Genomic DNA, 21,623 nt, shown 5'->3' on the forward strand with positions numbered 1-21,623 from the left:
GAAATAAGGTTCCACTAGTGCAAAAATAATTAATAAACTAGTGACGTGAGTCTACACACGGACCGTTACGTTTCTTTTCATAATGGTTTGCCTGAATATATTGAAGTGACATCCAGTACTGGCATTTTCATTGTTCTATAAAAAGCCAGAGCGATAGTTGGCTTGCCCAGATTTTGCCCCGTCGCTAACACCCTTCGCTCCCTGCATTGGTTGCCGGTGAGGATGAGAATTCATTTTAAGGTCCTATGTTTGGCCTTCAAAATCTTGAAAGGCACTGCCCCCCAGATCCTGACCAATCTTTTATCTTTGTATGTCCCGACACGCTCTCTCCGATCCTTGGGCCAGGCCCTCGCCGTGGTCCCCCGGTTCAAGCTCTGTCGTGCCGGGGGCCGATCCTTTCGAGTGAGAGCCGCGGCTATCTGAAACTCTCTCCCGGTTGAGATCCGTTTGTTGGAGGATCTTCTGCAGTTTTGTAAGGCCATCAAAACTTTCCTGTTTTAATTCTGCCCCATAGTCGTTCCTTTTTTCTTGTTCTTGCTTAGTGGTGTTATGTTCTACCTTGTCTGGCGCCAGGACGCTCCTTTGCTGGAGCAGCTGTGCGCTTAATAAATAACTGTAACATAACATAACATAACCCCATGGTCATTATGGTGTACCTGTGCCTATGTCACCAGGAGCTTAGGTTCAGCTAACATACTTGAACAATAAAGTAGTAATTGTTGGGTGTGGGATTGGTCCGCCGTTTGTTGTCAATTGTGTTGCCCACTGGGTGGTGGCATATTTTTTCAGTGCCCAGCTGTCAGAGTCCAAAGCCTCAAGCACTGTCTTCTGGCACCCAGGCCAATACTTTAGTAAGTATGTCTGGTTTGACTGTTATTTTCCCTGAGGTGGTATAGCACCACATCTTTTTCATGCACCTTCTCTTTTACCTCAATTTCCTTAGTTGCCATCTGCTTCTGCCCTCGCTGATTTCTGAATATGTTGCTGCTACTCTTATACCATTGGCAGTACATTTTTGAACTATTAAACACCAGGTACAAGTCAAAGCAGTCAAGAAGCAATAAAAGCCACAGCTGAAGTGCAAAACAGTGAAAGCACAGAGTGTGCAACATAGAGTACAACAGTAGGCTCAAGGAACTCAAAAACCCTGATAAATGTGAAAGACCTATAATAGGTACTGTGAGAATAACCAGGCTTATTACACCCCTCCTGCATCCCGGTCCTGGTTCAGCAAGATCTGCCATTTGGTTAGTCTCAAACAGAACAGCCAGAACCACCTTGTTACACCACTGCAGAACCGTAATTCCACACTCCCACGTGGGCACCCAAGCACACCAGTCATGGAATGCAGGGTCCGAGGAGATTGAGGAAGGTGGACAATCAACTGCTTGTGGCAGTAAGAGAAGTGAGTGACACACTGATACAGGCAGATGGAGGACAGGTGAATAGAGGAGCGGGCAAGAGCCAGCAAAGCCAAAAGCCTTTAGGGAACCGCGGAAGAAACCACACGGAGCGCAGTTGAGCAAACTGCACTGGCAGCTACCCCAGGCACTTCCACCCTGGACTGTGCAGCCACGGTGTCAGATTCCTGAGTGTCTCACTCAGATCTACCCAGCCATGCCCAGAGTCGGTTGGCTGTGCTTGGGGGAAAGTGGATCCATGATTAATATCACGTGGAAATGATCTTGGATTACCCCCTTTTGGAAAGAGGCCTTAAGCCACACAAAAGGGGACATTGGCTATGAATTGTAGCAGGCCCAGGGGTGACCCTATGAGGACAAATAAGGATGGCCATGGAAAACCTAACACCCTTTAATTGGATGTGGTGTGGCATTAAGGATCTGAGTGCCACAGGCAGATCCTTAATAGAGCTGCATTGGAGGAAAAAGAATACACCTAGCATTGCACATGGTTTGGGAAACTTTGTCAACTGATGCTTTTGAGCAGCTTTTTCATGGCCTTAACCACACAGATAAGAAATGTATACAAACATTTGCACCTTTGTTAACATATATGTCCAGATTTAAGTTTAAATGTTTTGAACCAACGAACTTGAGAGCATTGAAATTGTTCACAACTTTGGATTGGAAGGTTCCAGAGACACTCTGCCTCACCGGGGGAGACAGGATAAACTAATACTGTATTTATGCAAGGTGTCTCTGAAAGCAGTGGATGCTACGATTGTACACATAAGTGTATCCAGTGGGAAGGGGAGAAGAAGGGAAAGTTGAAATTGTTGTGGCTTCATTTTGATTGGCTTTTGTAACTACTGCTACCATGTGGTCACATTTAGGCCCTAGTAGGCACACCACCATTTTATATGCTCAAATTTTAAAGTTGCCATATTTTCTTAAACCCTGACATTGGACACACATTTGCTTGCATACTTGTACAGGTCAATATTCTCTGAAATGGCTTTGCCTACGTTTACACTTCTTCGTAACAATATTATCAAGTGCCCTGAACTTTCTGCACAATGGCTAAGTTCACTAAGGAAAAGGCTGTTGTTTGTTATTGTCTGCTTGGCAACTGAGTTATCACAAAAGAATGAATAATAGCGGCTTACATGGGGCTCCGGCATGATTACATGAGTACAGTTTGCTATATAAACAACATCACTCATTTGATGAGGCAGAGGAGAATTTTGCTGACACTGCTGAGGACACCCCTATGCGGGAATTCCAGCCCAGTCCTGTTTACCACCTGCAAGAGATGATAGCCTATTCTCCACCAAGACGGGCTCCCTAATGACACTTATCCTCAGGTTTCAGATGAATTAGATCACCCTTCAGGTATTATGGGTAGCGTTAGAAAGGAGTACAAAATATAACAGTACTTATATGCAAGAATGCATCCTATGTACCAGCACAATGGTGGAATTGCTTATCTTCTTCACCATTTGCCTAATGCTAATCACACTCTACTGTTTTCTTCTATTGATTATTGCAGCGCATGTATTTTACACAAGAATCATAATGCTTCAATAAATATTGAAACACCTTGTTGTGTTTTTCTTGTGTATCTCTTTGGGTATGCATAATTTACCAAAAGAAAGGCTTCAAGATCTGTTACCACGATTTCCTTGGTGAGTCAGTGATGTCATGTTCTGAGGTTGCATATACCACCTGTTATCTGACTGCAGTGAGGGGTTCAGATGGGGCGCCGTGAACTAGCAAGGACTAAGGCCAACATATCCCGATGGTGTGCGTAGAATTAGTGTTGTACAGTTTTGATGTTTAAGTTGTCCAACAAGCACACACTTTTACTGAGAAAATATGAACCATATGACACTGCCTCTCACAAAATATCAATAAAAAGACAATGGTAAAAAACATCACGATCATATTGAGTTTCCTAATTTTGCATCCTCAAAAAAGGCTTTTTAATCATGACCAAAGTTCCATCCCTTCAAAAAATATTTGATCATAATTTGTGTATATGGCGTGTTAATGAATTCACATATTTTATCTGTTCCTGTACATGAACAGGCATGTTCGGAACATATATGCAGAGTTCTACACCTTCTAAAACACAAACATCTGCTTTAACAGTCAGGACAGAGTCAAGACCCATTCTATTATGTAAAATCACAGATCATTGAGCCACTTATGCATGGAAATGAAGTTTGCCACCTCCTCCAACACCTTAGGAACACAGCATATTTCCTAAATGGAGAGTGTCATTTTGAAGCTTGGATTCAAGACTGAGAAGAATCTGGCGATTTCTGAAATGTTTTTGCTCTGTCTCCATTGCCAGAACAGGAGGTTTCATTAGCAAAGGACAGAGAGTAAGAACAACATTAGCAGGAACAGGATCAGCCTTTAAACAATCACACATATGCCCTGTAACAACAGGCATAGTAAGTTTCAGTTTGGTCAGCAGTGCCACTATGGTTAAAGAGTACAGCAGAAGGTGCCTTACGACCAATAAGAGTAACACAGGAGCCCCAGTGATCCTGATCCCTATTATCTAGAAGGAACAATAAGATGACTTACACCTGCATAGGCACTTTATTTTTGAATATGACAAACAAGCTACGTGACCATGCCTTAGCCTGACCAACACACCTTTTGCAACCTAGACATAAAAAGGTGACTAGTTTTGGTAGTCTATAATAGTGCAGCTACAGCATGAGATACAGCAACCGTGAGAGTATTTTCAAAAACCTCAATAAGATGGCCAGCAGATGAAACTGCACACAGGCATGGAGTCAATCCTGCCACCACAGCTTTGACAGTAGAGTAATAGTAAACAATTAGTTTATGAATAGCGTCAAAAAGAAATGGAAGATGGATATCTTTCTCCATTCGAGATGTTGTGACTTATATATAGAACACATGGAAAATAAAGTTCCAACTTTTTTTGTAAGTGTTTTATCATTGCTGGTCTAATGCAGTGAGATAATAAAAGGAGTCAACCCTGCACTGGTCCATGGAGTCAGAAGGAGCCAACAAATTATCAATTTACCGAACCAAAGTGTACCCTCACGGAAAAACAATGTCGTTTAGATCTTTCTGAAGTGCTTGTTAAAATATAGATGGTGATTTAGTATACCCCTGGCAGTATGAAGGCGCAAAGTAACTGACTATTGATACAAATAGAGGAAAAGGTAAAACATAGATCAATGATAGCAAACCACTTGGTTGTCATGTATGCATGACAGATTAGTAGTTGGGTTCAGTGCAGCGGGAAAACTTGGCAATACAACTCCATGTAAGGCACTTAGGGGCAGATTTATGTTGCCTGACGCATCTCTGCAAATCAACAGAGATGCGCCGGGAAAGATGCGGCACGCAAGTTTATCCTTGCGCCACCCATGATGCTCCGCATTTACAATGCGGCGCACCATGGCGCAGGAATAAACAGATGCGTGTTGTATCTAGGGCGTGAAGTTGGCTCAGTGCTGTAGTTGTGCTCACTGCGGCACGCAACTCCAGCATTTTCCAACTTGCCCAATTTGTAACGTGGTGCGTCAAGCCTTACGCATGTTTCAAGCAGGCGCAGGGTTTTGACGCATCAGCATTGGTAAAGTGACTCCGTGAAATCTTGTAGATTTCACTGAGTCACTTTTCAGGGGCGTTCCTGCGACAGAACACCCCCTGCATGGAAACACCCACATGAAACCAGACGCAGGTTCATGTGGCGCAGGGCCTTACACCATGACGCATCTCCATAGATGCGTCACAATGTAAGTATGTCGCAACATGGCGCAGGGTTTACACCACCGCTGCGTCACAAAAGTGACGCAACGGCAGCGCAAAAGTGGCGCAAGTCCAACCTAAATCTGCCCGTTAATGTTTGCACAAAATTGTAGGTGTCTTTACCATAATTTCTGCTAGTCAAAATGGGGGCACTACAGATGGTTTCAGCAAGTACCAAAAGCTTTTGCTTTATTTGAGCAGCAATAACAGGGCGAATTCCTCCATCAGGCAGTGCTATGCAGCTCAGCTTTTTGATTAGATTCATCCTACTACTGACTGGATCAGTCATTAAAATCTAAACCATATCGCTAGCATATAAAGAACACAGAGAAGATGAAACTTGGTCTAATATATCACCCATATTTTCTGTTGGAGTAATCAAAGTATCATTGGTTTGCGAAGAATCATTTTTTCCTCACTGCACAGGCAAAAGTAGCATTTTCATTTTCAATAGACATTAAAAATAGATATCATCACTAGTACAGAACACAGTATTACAGTCATGTTACACAGAAGTTCTCTTTGCAGCAAATTTGCAGGAGAGATGAGAATAGGAAAGCATGCTGGTTGGTGATTGGACTTAAGGAAATAGAAACAACATTAGTAATATTGTGAGCAGCATGGGTGCTAGAAAAGCCAGCTGACTTAACGGTTGTTTTGTCACAGAGAGAAGGAGTAGGGAATTCAGAGGTTTTTAGAGGTGATCGGTTAGCACTAGTATTGATTAGACATCAAGCGGGGGTTCCGTTAAAGATACATCTCACACACTGCCATGTCTACTCAAGAGGGGTTAGAGCATGTACAAAGCAGGCAGCTCCCTCTGGCACTCTCATTTCCAGTGCCGTAGCTGACCACAATTGAAATACTAGCAGTTACAAGGAGAAGCGAACTCCTTCCTTCCTCGTTCTTGTTTTTTCCCACTCTCCCACCTCCCATCCAATGATCCACACTATCCTACACGCTCATTTTACATCTCCATTTCTCCCTCACAGAGTCCCTCTGACCTTTTGTTGGGAGGGTTGATGTTACAGTGATATTAGTTTAGTTTCAGTGGATTCTCTCTTACACCCGTGACCTGCAACACAATGATTTGCTGTAGAAAACAATTCTTAAAGAATGTTGTTTTGCCAAATAATGCATTTTATCCTCTCTGCTACTGTACCTCAGGTAACAACCCTTGTACAAAAGTGCCACCTACTGCTTCTTGAGCAACGTTTAGAATACTAGAATAGCTATCAAAATCATTGTTCAACTTATCAAGGAAATCAGCAGGAGCTTCGACTTTCCTTTGTTTGCAATTATTAATCATGGTTCAGTCATTTTTAATGGGACACACTTCGACAACAGCATTCAACAAAACATCTCTAGCAGCAAGTGTAGCAGCATAATTTGCAGGTGGTTGTCACGGTTAATTGGCTTTGGTTGCAGCTAGTCTTTTATTTCTTCAAGCATAATGACACACAGCAGTTGATTAAAATCATCCCAGTCGTGTTTACAATTTTCAAAAACAGTTTCCAAATTCTTCTAGCAGTGTCTGGAGATTATCCTGCATTTGAGAGATCTACTAAGTGACATTCAAGAGGTCATGTGGAGAACAAGAACCATGGATGGTGAGGTGACCTCCTTCTTCTGGGCTAGGATACACTCTCAAGGGTAAGAGGGCTTCAGGAGGAACATGTGAAAGATTCAAATCATTACATTCCTTATCACAGGGGGAAGGGGAGCGTCTTTCAGGTTGGGATACGTGTTCAGAATCTCTCGCCCTTCATCCTGCAGTCGGACGTGGACAGACTGTGCACCCAACTTTTTCCAACTACTGTTTGTGAATGATGGAGTAGAGCACAGGTACGTATCAAAACAGGTAAATCTGGAGTCATCGTGTCCATCTCTCGCCCTTCCCTTGCACTTACTGCATCACGGTCAAACAGGCTGCCATTTACTGCACTTACTGCGCTTGCTGTTTATTCAATCTCCTCCACTCATCATGAATATAAAATACAAACATAAAAGCTCAGCATAGATGCGACCACCCTATTTCCCCCCAGTCGTTCCCTGCAAAAAATCTGTATCTACAGCCATGTCACACTGCAAGGCTTCCTTGAACCCAACGGCCTACTAACATTCTGGCTTTACGCTCAGCTGTTATAACCCAGTGTACAAAAAAACAGTGCTGGACATCTGAGAACAACTACTCAGCATCTGAGGCAAACGTGAAAAGGCTGCATTAATACTGCTTGACTTATCAGCAGTCTTGGACAAGATTTTCGTCCTGCTCTTTGAAACAACAAGTCAAATGGAGCCCCCCCCTTTAACTGGTGACCAGAGGCTGCATTACATACAGTGCCCCATGGGTGCAACAAACATGTGCATCTGCCATATGCATCCCGGGGCACTGTAGCATCAAAGAATAGGCCTCACATACTTGTTTAGTCCCTTCTGCAATGTAGATTATGGCAAAGCCTATATAGCTCCGGTGCTGCCTTAAAGGGGAGTTTCCTCATTTGCACAGGGGCGTGGCCAAATACAAATGAGGAAAACACCTTCCTGTATTATGGATGCAGGTGCAGAGGCAAAGAGTCTGTCAGGAGGCACACTGACTGTGAGCCACAAGGAGGGGGCTCAGAGTCAATATGTCCACTCAGGTCACCCTCAGATAGGGGCTATTATCAGTGGTGGCTCCTCCGGTGAGGTGGAGGAGTGGCGCCCCACTGCTCAAAAGGAAAACTAAAATGACAATAACGTATTTTTTTATTATTTTTTATTTTTCCTATTGCAGTCAGTGGCTCTGTTTCGTGCGGGGCTAGCTCGAGCAGGGGAGGAGTGGTTTGCACTCCCTAAGTGCGTAGGACTGTTTGAACGGCCCTCTTTGGCAGTAATGCACACTTTACATGTTCCCCACCAGGCTGTAATGCACAGCCTGGTGGGGAACATGTACAGGCCCCCTCTGAGCGCCGAAACACAGTGCTCAGACCAATCACAAGGCTGCATTGCAGCATTGTGAATGGCTTAGGGGAGCCTGGGAACCCGGGCGCTTCCTGCTTCTTCCTGCTGCCAGGACTAGAGACAGCAGTAAGGAAGATGAAGAAGACGGGGAGGGTCATTGCTAGCAGTTCACAGGTAAGTGCTTTTGGTTTCTTTTTTTTCTTATGCACCCTGTCCCACCACCCCTGTTCGATAGCAGCTACGACTGGATACTAGGAACCCCCCACACATCACCATGTAGGCAGATGAAGTTACTCACTGCACCCGCCTGCATGGGAATCTGCCCCCCCCCCCCTTGAAGGGCATGGTGGCTGCCTTCATTAAAAAAATAATAATAATAATTTTCATACTAGCTGTTATTCTTTTTAGCCAAATCTTTTGTTTCACTTTTTCTCTGTGGCTCCCAGAAACTGAAAATACAATTTGCTCAGAACAAGATTATCAGACCCCTCTTTTGACTGAAATAAATTGATCATGTCAGCATCTTCCAAACCAAACTATTTACCGATGTAAAAACTAGTGAAGAGTGATACTTTATGCAACATTTGAACACGGGCGGCTCCTCCGCAATGGGAGTGGAGGACCGCCTCACCGGCTCAGATCCAGCAGCTAAAAAATAAAAAGATATTCTATCATCACTTTATTTTTCAGCAGTGGGGAGGAGCAGCGTCATGGGAGGGGGAGGAGGACTGGTTTGTGCACTCCTAAGTGTGCATGCGTGTTTGTATCAGACCGGCCAAACACACAAGCACACTTAGGCTTCTCCAACTCAGCTGTATTGAACAGCAGAGTTGAGAGACAGCACAGACTCGCTGTGCCTGAGCGGAACATCATACTAGCCCTCTAAAGCCAATCCCTGTGCTGCTCTCGTAGCATGAGAGCAGCATGGGGATTATCTTATGTTATGTATGGGTATTTATTGAGTGCATATATCACCCGAAGGTCTCAAAGCGCTAACCTGCATCAGGAAACCGGAGGGGAGAAGAAAGGGGGCCTAACCGAGAATGAGAAAGTCTCAGAACAGCCAAGTTTTGGGAAACTTGCGAAAATTTCTGTGGTCTGCCTCAGTTCGAAAATGAAGAGGGAGAGCGTACCACAATGTTGGGGCAAGACACAAGAAGGATCTCCCACCATTCCGGACGGTGCGAATCTTGGGAAAGCTGAAAACATGTTTATTAGCGGATCGGAGAGTTCTTGAGGGAAGATACCTTTTTAGTTTATTAGCAAGGTAGTGAGGACCATGACCATTGAGCGTTTTATTAACTAAACAGTTGATTTTTAATATTCTACGTTATCTGGCAAGGAGCCAGTGCAGAGCTCTCAAACTGGGAGCCAAGTAAGATCGAGGTGGTACATTTAATACTAGTCTGGCCACCGTGTTTTGAAGGACCTGGAGTTTTGTTAGGTACTCTTTGTTAATGGAGGCCAGAAGGGCATTGCCATAATACAGCCGGCATATCATGGTGCCATGAAACTTGATTAACTCCTAAAAACTATAGCACATTGAAGGAAAATGCCTCTTTTTACATGAACACTACCATTTTTCGTAGACTGAGGCTGCTGGTTTTTCGATTCTGATAACTAGTGCATGTTGCCTGATCCCTAACTCATGCCAAAATCGGCTATACTTCTAAAAGGCATATTTAACTTAATTGTAAGTCCCTAGTATATGGTACAAAGTGTACCCAGGGCAGGCAAGTTAAGTGTCACTAGTGGACTGCAGTACCCTATGTGCTAGCCACTTCAAGGACATTGCAAAGCTGACTCTGAGCCTTCCTCTCTAGCCTGTCTGTGCATTTATAAAACTGAATTCGACCTGTCTAAATAACCACTTTTGACAGGCCTAAGCCCTCCTTTTGAATATGAGCATATCACCACTAATGCAGGGTGCAAGGTATTTAAAGTAGGACATGTACAAGTTTTACATGATATATGTATTTGCAGAGAATAGGCATCAAAAGTTGTCTCTTTTCATTGTTGAGGAGTTAGCGGTTCCATAGGAAAGCCTTGGGACACCATATTCAATTTAATATTGTTATCTGCACCAGGAAGACATCTACAAACCTAATTCTTGGATGTTTCAAAATATCTATTACAAGCCCAATCTACTGGTAAATTCGGATTTTTAACAAATATTTTACAGAGGGAATTTTAGAGTCACCACTTTCATGCTGAAAAGCTTCTAGAAACCCATTTGCATAAGCTTCCCACCGTCATTCTTATTGGATTTTTATCATTTCAGTATCATTTTGTCCACTAAATTATCCTCTATTTTTTATAAATTGGGATTTTGTATTTTTTTTGTTTTTGACTTTTTAAAAAACTGTTTTGATACTTCTAAATGCCGTAAACTTTGATACTACGTCAGACAAATGAGTACGTCTTCATCCATCCAGAAAACGTACACACTATTACAGTATTAACTATAGGAGCAATTTAGGGGAATCTGGTTGAAATTGTCTTTTTGACTTTTTTTAAAATTGTATTGACACTACAAAATGTTTTACACAGGTTCTTGAGTTAAGCCTCTCTGCTCTATGTCATAGCTACCGAGGGATGAGCCCAGGTTTAATTTATTCAACCCTTTATTGGGCCTAAGAATAATAGTGATTTTATTATATGTGGCAAACTACCATCCGCCTCAACTAATAATCCACTTTCTGACACACACTATGAACAAATTATTACAAAATGCAAAGAAATACATGGAGTGTCTTACCCCTTTTAAATAATGGAAACCATGCCGCAATGCATTTTTGTTCTGCCCTCTCTCCTTTACCCCGAAACAGAGAGTTATGGAATACACAGAGCACGGTCAGTATTCATTCTCCTACCCTGCGTTAGATACATTGAATAACTGGTTAAACTGGTCATGTACCATTCGGAATTATTTTTCACATGTAGCATCTTCACTACCAATGCCAGGAGATTCCTAATTGGGAGAGACTGACTTATTAGCATTTTATGTGGGACTAGTTACATAGGAGCACTAAATAAAATGTTCTTTTTCATCTGCTTTTTGTGAGATCCTCTGACACAAGTACATCTTCGTCTGCTGTTTGTCTTACGCTGAGTTACCTCCAGGGTTAATTCAAAACAAAGCTCACACCTAATGGGGGACAGCCATCTGGTCCCATAAATGGGCTTCATTTCCATTGGTCCTTAGAGCTAAGCAGCATGCCTGAAGTTTAGTAGTTTGTTTTGTAGGAAAGAAACGCATGTCCTGCCTCTGGAACGGGATGGTCTTAAGATTTATGTTGTAATTGGCTGAGGGTTCTGCATGCAACACTTTCAGTTCAGTTGGTCCTGGAGAGATCGGTGATTATAAAGACACGCCAAAAATTAAAATGTTAACTGAAAATGTTAAAACATTTATATAAACCAATATGGTAAGTGAACTGCAATGTTTGCTGTATTGGAGCAACAGAGTGGGAACCTAGCTAAACAAGCATTTGCAATGCAATAGGTCTCGTATTAGGAAAGTTTGAGCTATTGGTATTGTAAATGACAATTTTTTTAATATGTGTTGGCTTTGAAAATATATCAATTAATAGCATTGTTATTCACAAATCTAATAGCTTACACTTTCCTAATGCGAGTCCTATTCGCTATGGCAATGCTTGTTGGTAGCAAGCAAGGACAGTGCTGTTGTGGGGCTGAGTGATGCTGTTGTGGTGCTGAGTGATGATGGGGTTGGGCTGAGTGATATGGTGGTGTATTAGATTGATGTGCTGGTGTCCCAGAGTGATGTGGTGGTGTCCCAGAGTGATGTGGTGGTGTCCCTGAGTGATGTGGTGGTGTTCCTGAGTGATGTGGTGGTGTTCCTGAGTGATGTGGTGGTGTCCCTGACTTTTGTGGTGGTGCCCCTAAGTGATGTGGTGGTGCCCCTGAGTGATGTGATGGTGTCCATGAGTGATGTGGCGGTGTCCTAGAGTGATGTGGTGGTGTCCTAGAGTGATGTGGTGGTGTCCTAGAGTGATATGGCGGTGCCTTAGAGTGATATGGTGGTGTCCCTGAGTGTTGTGGTGGTGTTGTGTGGCGTTCAGCAGTGTGAGGCGTGCCGCAGTGTGAGGCGTGCAGCAGTGTGTGGCATGCAGAAGTATGGCATGAAACAGTGTGAGTAATGCAGCAGTGTGCAGCGTGCAGCAGTATGAGGCGTGCAGCAGTGTGAGGCGTGCAGAAGTGTGAGGCATGCAGCAGTGTGCAGAATGCAGCAGTGTGAGTAATGCAGCAGTGTGAGTAATGCAGCAGTGTGCAGCATGAAGCAGTGTGCGGAGTGCAGCAGTGTGAGGCGTGCATCAGTGTGAGGCGTGCAGCAGTGTGAGGCGTGCAGCATTTTATGGCGTGCAGCACTGTGTGGCATGCAGCAGTGTGAGGCGTGCAGCAGTGTGAGGCGTGCAGCAGTGTGAGGCGTGTAGCAGTGTGAGGCGTGCAGCAGTGTGTGGCGTGCAGTAGTGTGTGGCATGCAGCAGTGTGTGTTGAGCAGCAGTGTGTCGTGCAGCAGTGTGTCGTGCAGCAGTGTCCGGCGTGCAGCAGTGTGAGGCATGCAGCAGTGCGAGGCGTGCAGCAGTGTGAGGCGTGCAGCAGTGTGTGGCGTGCAGCAGTGTGGCGTGCAGCAGTGTGTCATGCAGCAGTGTGCAGCATGCAGCAGTGTGAGGCATGAAGCAGTGTGAGGCGTGCGGCTGTGTGCCGCACGCAGCAGTGTGAGTAACACAGCAGTGTGCAGCAGTGTGAGGCATGTAGCAGTGTGAGGCATGCAGCAGTGTGAGGCGTGCAGCATTGTATCGTGCAGCAGTGTGCTGCATGCAGCAGTGTGAGTAAATCAGCAGTGTGCAGCAGAGTGTGGTGTGCAGCAGTGTGTGGCGTGCAGCACTGTGTGCTCTGCATCAGTGTGTGGCGTGCAGCAGTGTGAGGTGTGCAGCAGTGTGGTGTGCAGCAGTTATAGGCGTGTAGCAGTGTGAGGCATGCAGCAGTGTGAGGTGTGCAGCAGTGTGAGGCATGCAGCAGTGTGTAGCATGCAGCAGTGTGTGGCGTGCAGCAGTGTGCAGTATGCAGCAGTGTGAGTAATGCAGCAGTGTGCAGCAGTGTGAGGCGTGCAGCAGTGTGAGGTGTGCAGCAGTGTGTGGCGTGCAACAGTGTGCAGCATGCAACAGTGTGAGTAATGCAACAGTGTGCAGCTTGCAGCAGTGTGCAGCTTGCAACAGTGTGAGGCGTGCAGCAGTGTGAGGCGTGCAGCAGTGTGTGGCATGCATTAGTGTGTGGCGTGCAGCAGTGTGTGGCGTGCAGCAGTGTGAGGCGTTCAGCAGTGTGCAGCATGCAGCAGTGTGATGCATGCAGCAGTGTGAGGCGTGCAGCAGTGTGAGGCGTGCTGCAGTGTGTGGCATGCAGCAGTGTGTCGTGCAGTATTGTGCAGCATGCAGCAGTGTGAGGCGTGCAGCAGTGTGAGGCGTGCAGCAGTGTGAGGCATGCAGCAGTGTGAGGCATGCGGCAGTGTGCAGCATGCAGCAGTGTGAGTAATGCAGCAGTGTGCAGCGTGCAGCTGTGTGAGGCCTGCAGCAGTGTGTGGCGTGCAGTAGTGTGTGGCATGCAGCAGTGTGCGGCCTGCAGCAGTGTGAGGCGTGAAGCAGTGTGAGGCATGGAGCAGTGTGTGGTGTGCAGCAGTGTGAGGGGTGCAGCAGTGTGAGACGTGCAGCAGTGTGAGGCGTGCAGCAGTGTGTGGCGCCCAGCAGTGTGTGGCATGCAGCAGTGTGTTGTGCAGCAGTGTGCAGCATGCAGCAGTTTGAGGCGTGCAGCAGTGTGAGGCGTGCAGCAGTGTGAGGCGTGCAGCAGTGTGTGGCATGCAGCAGTGTGTTGTGCAGCATGCAGCAGTGTGAGGCATGCAGCAGTGTGAGGCATGCAGCAGTGTGAGGCATGCGGCAGTGTGCAGCATGCAGGAGTGTGAGTAATGCAGCAGTGTGCAGATTGCAGCTGTATGAGGCGTGCAGCAGTGTGTGGCGTGCAGTGGTGTGTGGCATGCAGCAGTGTGTGGCGTGCAGCAGTTTGAGGCGTGAAGCAGTGTGAGGCATGGAGCAGTGTGTGGTGTGCAGCAGTGTGAGGCGTGCAGCAGTGTGTGGCATGCATCAGTGTGTGGCGCCCAGCAGTGTGTAGAATACAGCAGTGTGTTGTGCAGCAGTGTGCAGCATGCAGCAGTGTGAGGCGTGCAGCAGTGTGAGGCGTGCAGCAGTGTGCAGCATGCAGCAGTGTGAGTAATGCAGCAGTGTAAAGCAGTTTGAGGCGTGCAGCAGTGTGAGGCGTGCAGCAGTGTGGCGTGCAGCAGTGTGCAGCATGCAGCAGTGTGAGGCGTGCTACAGTGTGAGGCGTGCAGCAGTTTGAGGCATGCAGCAGTGTGAGGCGTGCAGCAGTGTGCAGCGTGCAGCAGTGTGAGGGGTGCAGCAGTGTGAGGCGTGCAGCAGTGTGAGGTGTGCAGCAGTGTGAGGCGTGCAGCAGTGTGAGGCGTGCAGCAGTGTGTCGTGCAGCAGTGTGCAGCATGCAGCAGTGTAAGGCGTGCAGCGGTGTGAGGCATGCAGCATTGTGTTGTGCAGCAGTGTGCAGCATGAAGCAGTGTGAATAATGCAGCAGTGTGCAGCAGTGTGTGGCATGCAGCAGTGTGTGGCGTGCAGCAATGTGTGGCATGCAGCAGTATGAGGCGTGCAGCAGTGTGAGGTGTGCAGCATTGTGAGGCATTCAGCAGTGTGAGATGTGCAGCAGTGTATGGCGTGCAGCAGTGTGAAGCATGCAGCAGTGTGAGTAATGCAGCATTGTGCAGCAGTGTGAGGTGTGCAGCAGTGTGAGTCGTGCAGCAGTGTGAGGAGTGCGGCAGTGTGCAGCATGCAGCAGTGTGATTAATGCAGCAGTGTGCGGCATGTAGCAGTGTGAGGCATGCAGCAGTGTGTGTCATGCAGTAGTGTGTGGCATGCAGCAGTGTGTGTCGTGCAGCAGTGTCGTGCAGCAGTGTGCAGCATGCAGCAGTGTGAGGCATGCAGCAGTGTGTGGCGTGCAGCAGTGTGTAATGCAGCAGTGTGCAGCATGCAGCAGTGTGAGGCATGCAGCAGTGTGAGGCGTGCGGCAGTGTGAGGCGTGCGGCAGTAAGTGGCGTGCAGCAGTGTGTCGTGCCGCACTGTGCAGCATGCAGCAGTGTGAGGCATGCAGCAGTGTGAGGCGTGCAGCTGTGTGAGGCATGCAGCAGTGTGAGTAATGCAGCAGTGTGCAGCATGCAGCAGTGTGAGGCGTGCAGCAGTGTGTGGCGTGCAACAGTGTGAGGCGTGCAGCAATGTGAGTGGTGGGGGAAAAATGCACTGATAAAGAGTGGGGGGAGCACGAGCCGATGCAAGAGTGGGGGAGGGGATACTCGTGCCAACGAAAGAGTGGGGGGAAAAAAGCTCGAGCCGACAAGAGTGGGGAACAAAAGCACTAGCAGACAAAAGAGTGGGGAAAGAAATGCACGATTCGACGAAAAAAGCATGAGTCAGAGAAGAAAGTAAAATGTGAGCCAGAGAAAGACAGGAAATAAGTAACGAGCCATGTAGAAAAAAAAAAGCTCTCCGCATTGCTGTGGTAGGGGCGTGGGAGTGCATTCCTTTCAAGTCTGATGTGGGGGCGGGGGAGCGGCAGCCTTTGAAGTCCCATGCCGAGGCCACCGGCGTAACGAAAAGTGAGGGGGGCCTCCCTGCACGGTACGTGGGCTGCGGGTGCCTGTGTTATGTCCCTGGCCGAGGCACAGACAAATGATGGTGTGTGATGTGGCTGAGGATGATGTGCACGTGCATAGCTCAGATGAACTGTACGCGACCTGCAGCTAGGTAGACTTTTCTTTTCCGCTCACTATAATCTCGCCTATTTATCCCTGCGGGATAGAATAGGCGAGACCTAAAAAGCAACAGAGTGTGGAAGCTAAGTATAGATAGCAATGGTGGCATCCATTGTATTCAACTTGACATTGTGATAATTCAATGATGATGGACATTTTAGACAAATGTATAATCATGGCTTTAGCTCATGTGGAAGTCCTGATAGAAAGTTTGCACTTTTCATGCATGTAAGCTGCAGGTAGCGCATTACATTGCAAGAATTGTGCAAGAGTACATTTCCATGATACTGCATTCTGCCTTCTTGCCTTAGCAACAGGCCCTGTAAGTCTCAGAAGTATATCCGGACAGACCTTAAGAAAATGTGGACCATTCGGATTAGCCAGCGTCTATTGCTTGGACGTGGGCATAATGTAACTGTTAAAATGTCCGACTTTAGACACAAGGGGTTTGTCACATACACATAACGCTGTACTGTAAATTTCCGTGTATAATGTGTTTGTTCACCACCTGCCGGAATATGATGACCTGGCCCATGTCCTGATACGCATGAGATATTGTAATGAAATCTTGTGGTTTGTAACTATACATTCTTGTGTAATACTTCTGCTCATTCGAGCATTAAGCACCCAATTGATACTCCTGGGCTTGTACTAAATCTCTGTATTTTATTCAGGTGGTGTGACAGAGTTTGTTTTGGGTTCTACAGGTTTAGCCAGTTTCTACATTTGGTCGATAAATGCAGTCCCTTGAGCCTTGGCCATTTGCTGCTTACCATTGCTTTCAAGCCCCCGTCCCCCCTTGAGAGGGCACAATATTGCCTCCAGCTCCTGTTTTCAGCCTGCAGTGACACTCTGAGGGAGGCTCAGAGTGGGCAAACTAATACTTCTTCTGCCTGCGATGACTCTCATGGAAAGGAGGGGCTGGACGCTCCAGTCAACACTGGCTGGTCAACTCCTTAGTAAAATTTGCAGCTCTTTTAATTTTTTTCTCAGTTTACTTCACATGCTGGCAATCTCTTCACAGTGGCTCTTAGAATTCTTTTTACCACCCTGCATATGGGCATAATTTTAGCCAAGCTTTGAATTTTTTCTGGTCTAAAGGGGACCTGGATTTGCACTGATCCAAAGTGGACAGTAAATGGACGGTCAAAAGGACTGTTCCAGAAGGGTGTGGTTGCAGTTACTGCACACCCTCACATGCTAGCCGGAGTTCAGAGGGAACTCAGACAAATGTGGGCAAGGCGCACCTTTAGGACCCTGGTTGGAGGCACTGGTGACAGAATGGTGGTTAGCATCCCCTCCAGATTTAGATGTTAGTTAGTGTGTGGTATGTTTGCCGGTTGTGCTTCATTCAGGGTTTAGATTAGGGCTAGGTTTGTGGTTCTAGGCAGTCGGTGGTGCTCCAACCAGACTAGGAGGTACAGTGAACCTGTTCGGAGAGAACAGGGACAAAAGGAACCTGAGGGAATTCTCAGGGTGGGCCCACAGAGAAAGTGTACAGTCGCAGTTGGTGCACACCCAGGATTGATATGGGTTGTAACTGCAGGTAATCCCTTGGTATTCTCTCGTTGTCTGTAAATCTGTGTTCACCTCGTTCCAGACAGGGAGGGAATTCATAATTCATTGATTTCTTTGGTTTTGAATTCATAGGTTTCTTTGGTTTCGTGATTTCTGTTGTTATTCCTGTTGTTCATCAGTTACCAATATAATTGAGAGTCTGCCTTTTGACTTTGACATGGCCACGCCAACCTATATTGCCATTTTCATACAATAATACTACCAGACTGCTTATTAGACATTTTTCACACTGTTGTGTACTGCACATTACCCTATGTCTGCATGCTCCTACTTATAAAACTAGAAATTCCAACACTCCTTATGATCATACTCATACTCCTTTGGGACTAAAATACTCAGGTAGCTCTGCACCACCTAGGGACTGGTCCAGGCTATTTGTGTTATATGTGTATGCATGTGTAAGTGCAGAGTTCTCCAGTTTTTGCCTTCTCTTTTAGTGTGATTCTACAATTCCGTCCAGCCGCACCTTTGTGGGTCTGGGTGGTACCCGGAGAAAGCAAGGGGACAGAATTACTATTCTCCCTCTGTTTCTCTCCTCTACTTCTGAATATGTTTAGTGAACTTGTAGCAAATGCAATGTCACTTTGCCTGGAGAACGTCACTCTCTCTGCTTCATTTAACAACGTGCAGGTGGCTGTTTGACCACTTCATGAATGATTGCACAAATTTGTTACCCTTGCCCATGTCCTTTGGGAATGAGCAGCAAGAGTTAGTCTGAGGACCAACCTTCTGTGTCACTTTACTAAAGTGTGTATGCATGTTTGTTAACTGCAATAGGGACAGCTGACACCATCCCACATACACATACAAAGAGCAATAAGTGGGGTACGAGTGACTTACAAGTAACATAAATGCATTGCTGTTTTCTCTCTTCTGATGATAGGAGATCAAAAAGAAGAAAAAGGACTGAGTATTAGATTTTTCATAGACTAATATAGCTTTATAGTGATTGATCTCCTATAAGGAGAAGAATAGAGGATTATGATGTGGAACTAGTTTTTTTGTGAAGTTGTCAATTTTAAAGATTGTGGACGCTGTAAATACTGCAAAAGTGATTGACTAAGATTTAATAAAGGAGTTTAGGACTGAGGATGTTGTTCAAAGAAAGGCGAAGCACGGAAAATGGGAAGTAGCATCCCACCGTACAAGAAACCATGGAGGGTAGAATGGACAGAGCACCAATAGACGCCTCCTCAGCCGAGGATGGTCAGTGATTCACATTAGCCACCAAAGTCATGGAGCTAACAACTGCAGAAACCGAATAAAAACTCACTGTCCCTGCAGCAGATAAGTTAGGGACTGATATGCCAAGAATAGAACACAGCCGTGGGCTGTGATAATGGACTAAAAATGTGTGGGGGAGGATCAGTAGATACGCCATGGTCTATCCACCCACCAGTCCTTATCCCAGTAGGTCCACACAGCCAAGGAGGCATGGATGTATGTGGAGATGCTACATTACAAATGCACCCCATAAATGCTAGATCACAAGGTTTTAGAGAGTAATGTATATCTGATGCTGGCTACAGTACAATACCATCTCTAGTACTAGACAGCATTAGTTTTGCACGTGGGCTCTGGGCTCGGGCAACAACATTATTGGCCCATTGGCAAGAGTACCTGCTCCCAAATAATAGACAAGGTCATGAACGTTACAGCCAAAACTGTGGGAGGAGAATGGTCAGGGACACTTAGCATTGCATATAACAATAGACAGGGTAAATATAGAAACAGGGACTGGCTTACAGTGGAAAGAATGAGGTAAAGGGCCAGGAATGGTGCAACTTGTTTCAATTGCCACTAATGAGGCCATTTATTTATTTATTTATTTACTGGCATTTTTAGAGCGCAACCAAATACCCGTGGGCGTCTCGGCGCTAGACTGCAGTAATGTCTATCCTAAGAAGTAGGTACGGTGGGCTGAGGATGTGAATTACTGGTCAAACAACCAGGTTTTTAGTTGTTTCCTGAACTGTAGGAGTGATGAGCTGGCTTTGACATAGTAAGGTAGGGAATTCCAGATCTTAGAAGCTGCAGCAGGGAAGCGACGGTCGCCCCAAGTAGCTGTTCTGCTGCGTGGAGTGATTAGTTGATTGAGTGTGGAGGAGCGGAGTATTCTAGCGGGATTGTAGGGTTTTAGTTGATCTTTGAGGAAGCGAGGCCCCTGGTCCTGCATTACCTTATACACTATACACATGGCTTTAAACTTTATCCTGTTTTGGATAGACAGCCAGTGATAGGTTCTCAGAGTATCTGAAATGGGGGTGAATTTGGGTTTTTTGGATAACAGGCGTGCAGCCGCGTTTTGTACAATCTGTAATTTTTTGGTGACTCTTTTTTGTGCATTTAAAAGGAGGCCGTTGCAGTAATCAAGGGAGGTAAGTACCAGCGATGTGACCAGGGTCTTGGCGGCCGTGTCAGGTAAAAAAGGCAAGATTTTTCTTATCATCCTGAGTTTATAATGTGCCGTGGAGGCTACCTTGTTGGCATGGGCCATAAAGTTGAGTTGGTCGTCAAACAAGACTCCCAGATTTCTGATCTTGGAGGCGGGACAAGGTGGAGTGCCGAAAGTTGATGGCCACCAAGCTGTGGGCCAAGATGGTAAAAGCTTGCCAAAGATGACCACCTCCGTTTTGTCGGAGTTTAGCTTTAGGCAGTTACCTGCCATCCATTCACCTATCGCCGTCATACCAGCTTGGAACCGTTCGGCCACCTCCTGACCATCACCCTTGATGGCCAGAACCAGCTGCGTGTCGTCGGCGTATGAGGTTAGGCTCATCCCATGTGCTTTGATGACACTAGCAAGGTCCGACACGTAGATATTAAAAAGTGTCGGACTTAGGGATGAGCCTTGAGGAACCCCACACGGCAACGACTGACTGGCAGATTGGAATGGACCGAGAGTGACCGCCTGGGTTCTATTGGCCAGGAAGGAAGTCAGTAGATCTTTCGCGGTGGACTGGATGCCCATTCTTTCGACACGGTTGACCAAGATCTTGTGGTCAACCGTGTCGAATGCTGCAGAAAGATCCAGGAGCACCAGCAAGGCTGTCCCTCCCTGGTCCCGGATGGTTCTAATATCATCTGCTGCCTTAATGAGAGCGGTTTCCGTCCCATGGTATTTGCGGAACCCAAACTGGGTGTCATCAAGCAGGTTATTTCTCTCTATGTGGTCCGATAGCTGTTGGTTCATAGCTTTCTCCGTGATTTTGGCTAAAAAAGGGAGACTGGCTATAGGCCGATAATTTTTCAGCTCTTGTTTGTCCAGATTAACCTTTTTTAGTAGAGGCTTGATTAATGTGTTTTTCAGGGCAGCCGGGTAGAACCCGGAGCTCAGTATTGAGTTGCAGACATGAGTGATGACAGGAATAATGGTGTCTGCAACCAAGGTTAACACAGAGGTGGGGCAAGGGTCTAAGGCTGATCCTGATTTAACTGAGTTCAGTATGATCCTAGTTTGGTCAGTGGTTAAGGGAGTAAAGCTCGTCAGAGGATTGCTCAGAGTGATCAAAGGAGGGGGGGTACTAGTGGTGCTTGATTCTGAGGTGAAAGTTTGGTAGATGTTATTTACCTTCTCAAAGAAAAACTCAGATAGAGCATCGCATAGTAATTGCGAGGGTGGTGGTGTTAGGTCTGGTGTGTTACCTGATAATGTTTTAGCTATATTGTATAGCTGTTTACTGGAGTTTTTGGCTAGTTCTATATGTTTAGAGAAAAAGAGCTTTTTTGCTGCTGTTATCATGGATTTATAGGTGGCTAGGGCCTGTTTGTATACATCCTTACTTTCGCTATCATAATCTCGTCGCCAGTGTCTTTCCTTGTTCCTTGTTAGTTGTTTTTGTGTTTTTAAATCTTTAGTGTACCATTGGGCAGTTGGAGTATTCCTATTTTTAGAATGGGATTTAGTTGGTACTAATTCTGAGGTGGCAACCCTCAGCCATTCATGGAATTGATGTGTGGCAACACTGGGATCGTTGGATAGATCTGGTTTAAGTTTAGTTAGTAGTATGTTTAAG

This window comes from Lissotriton helveticus, chromosome 7 (assembly GCF_964261635.1).
Source record: "Lissotriton helveticus chromosome 7, aLisHel1.1, whole genome shotgun sequence".
NCBI classification, from domain to species: domain Eukaryota; kingdom Metazoa; phylum Chordata; class Amphibia; order Caudata; family Salamandridae; genus Lissotriton; species Lissotriton helveticus.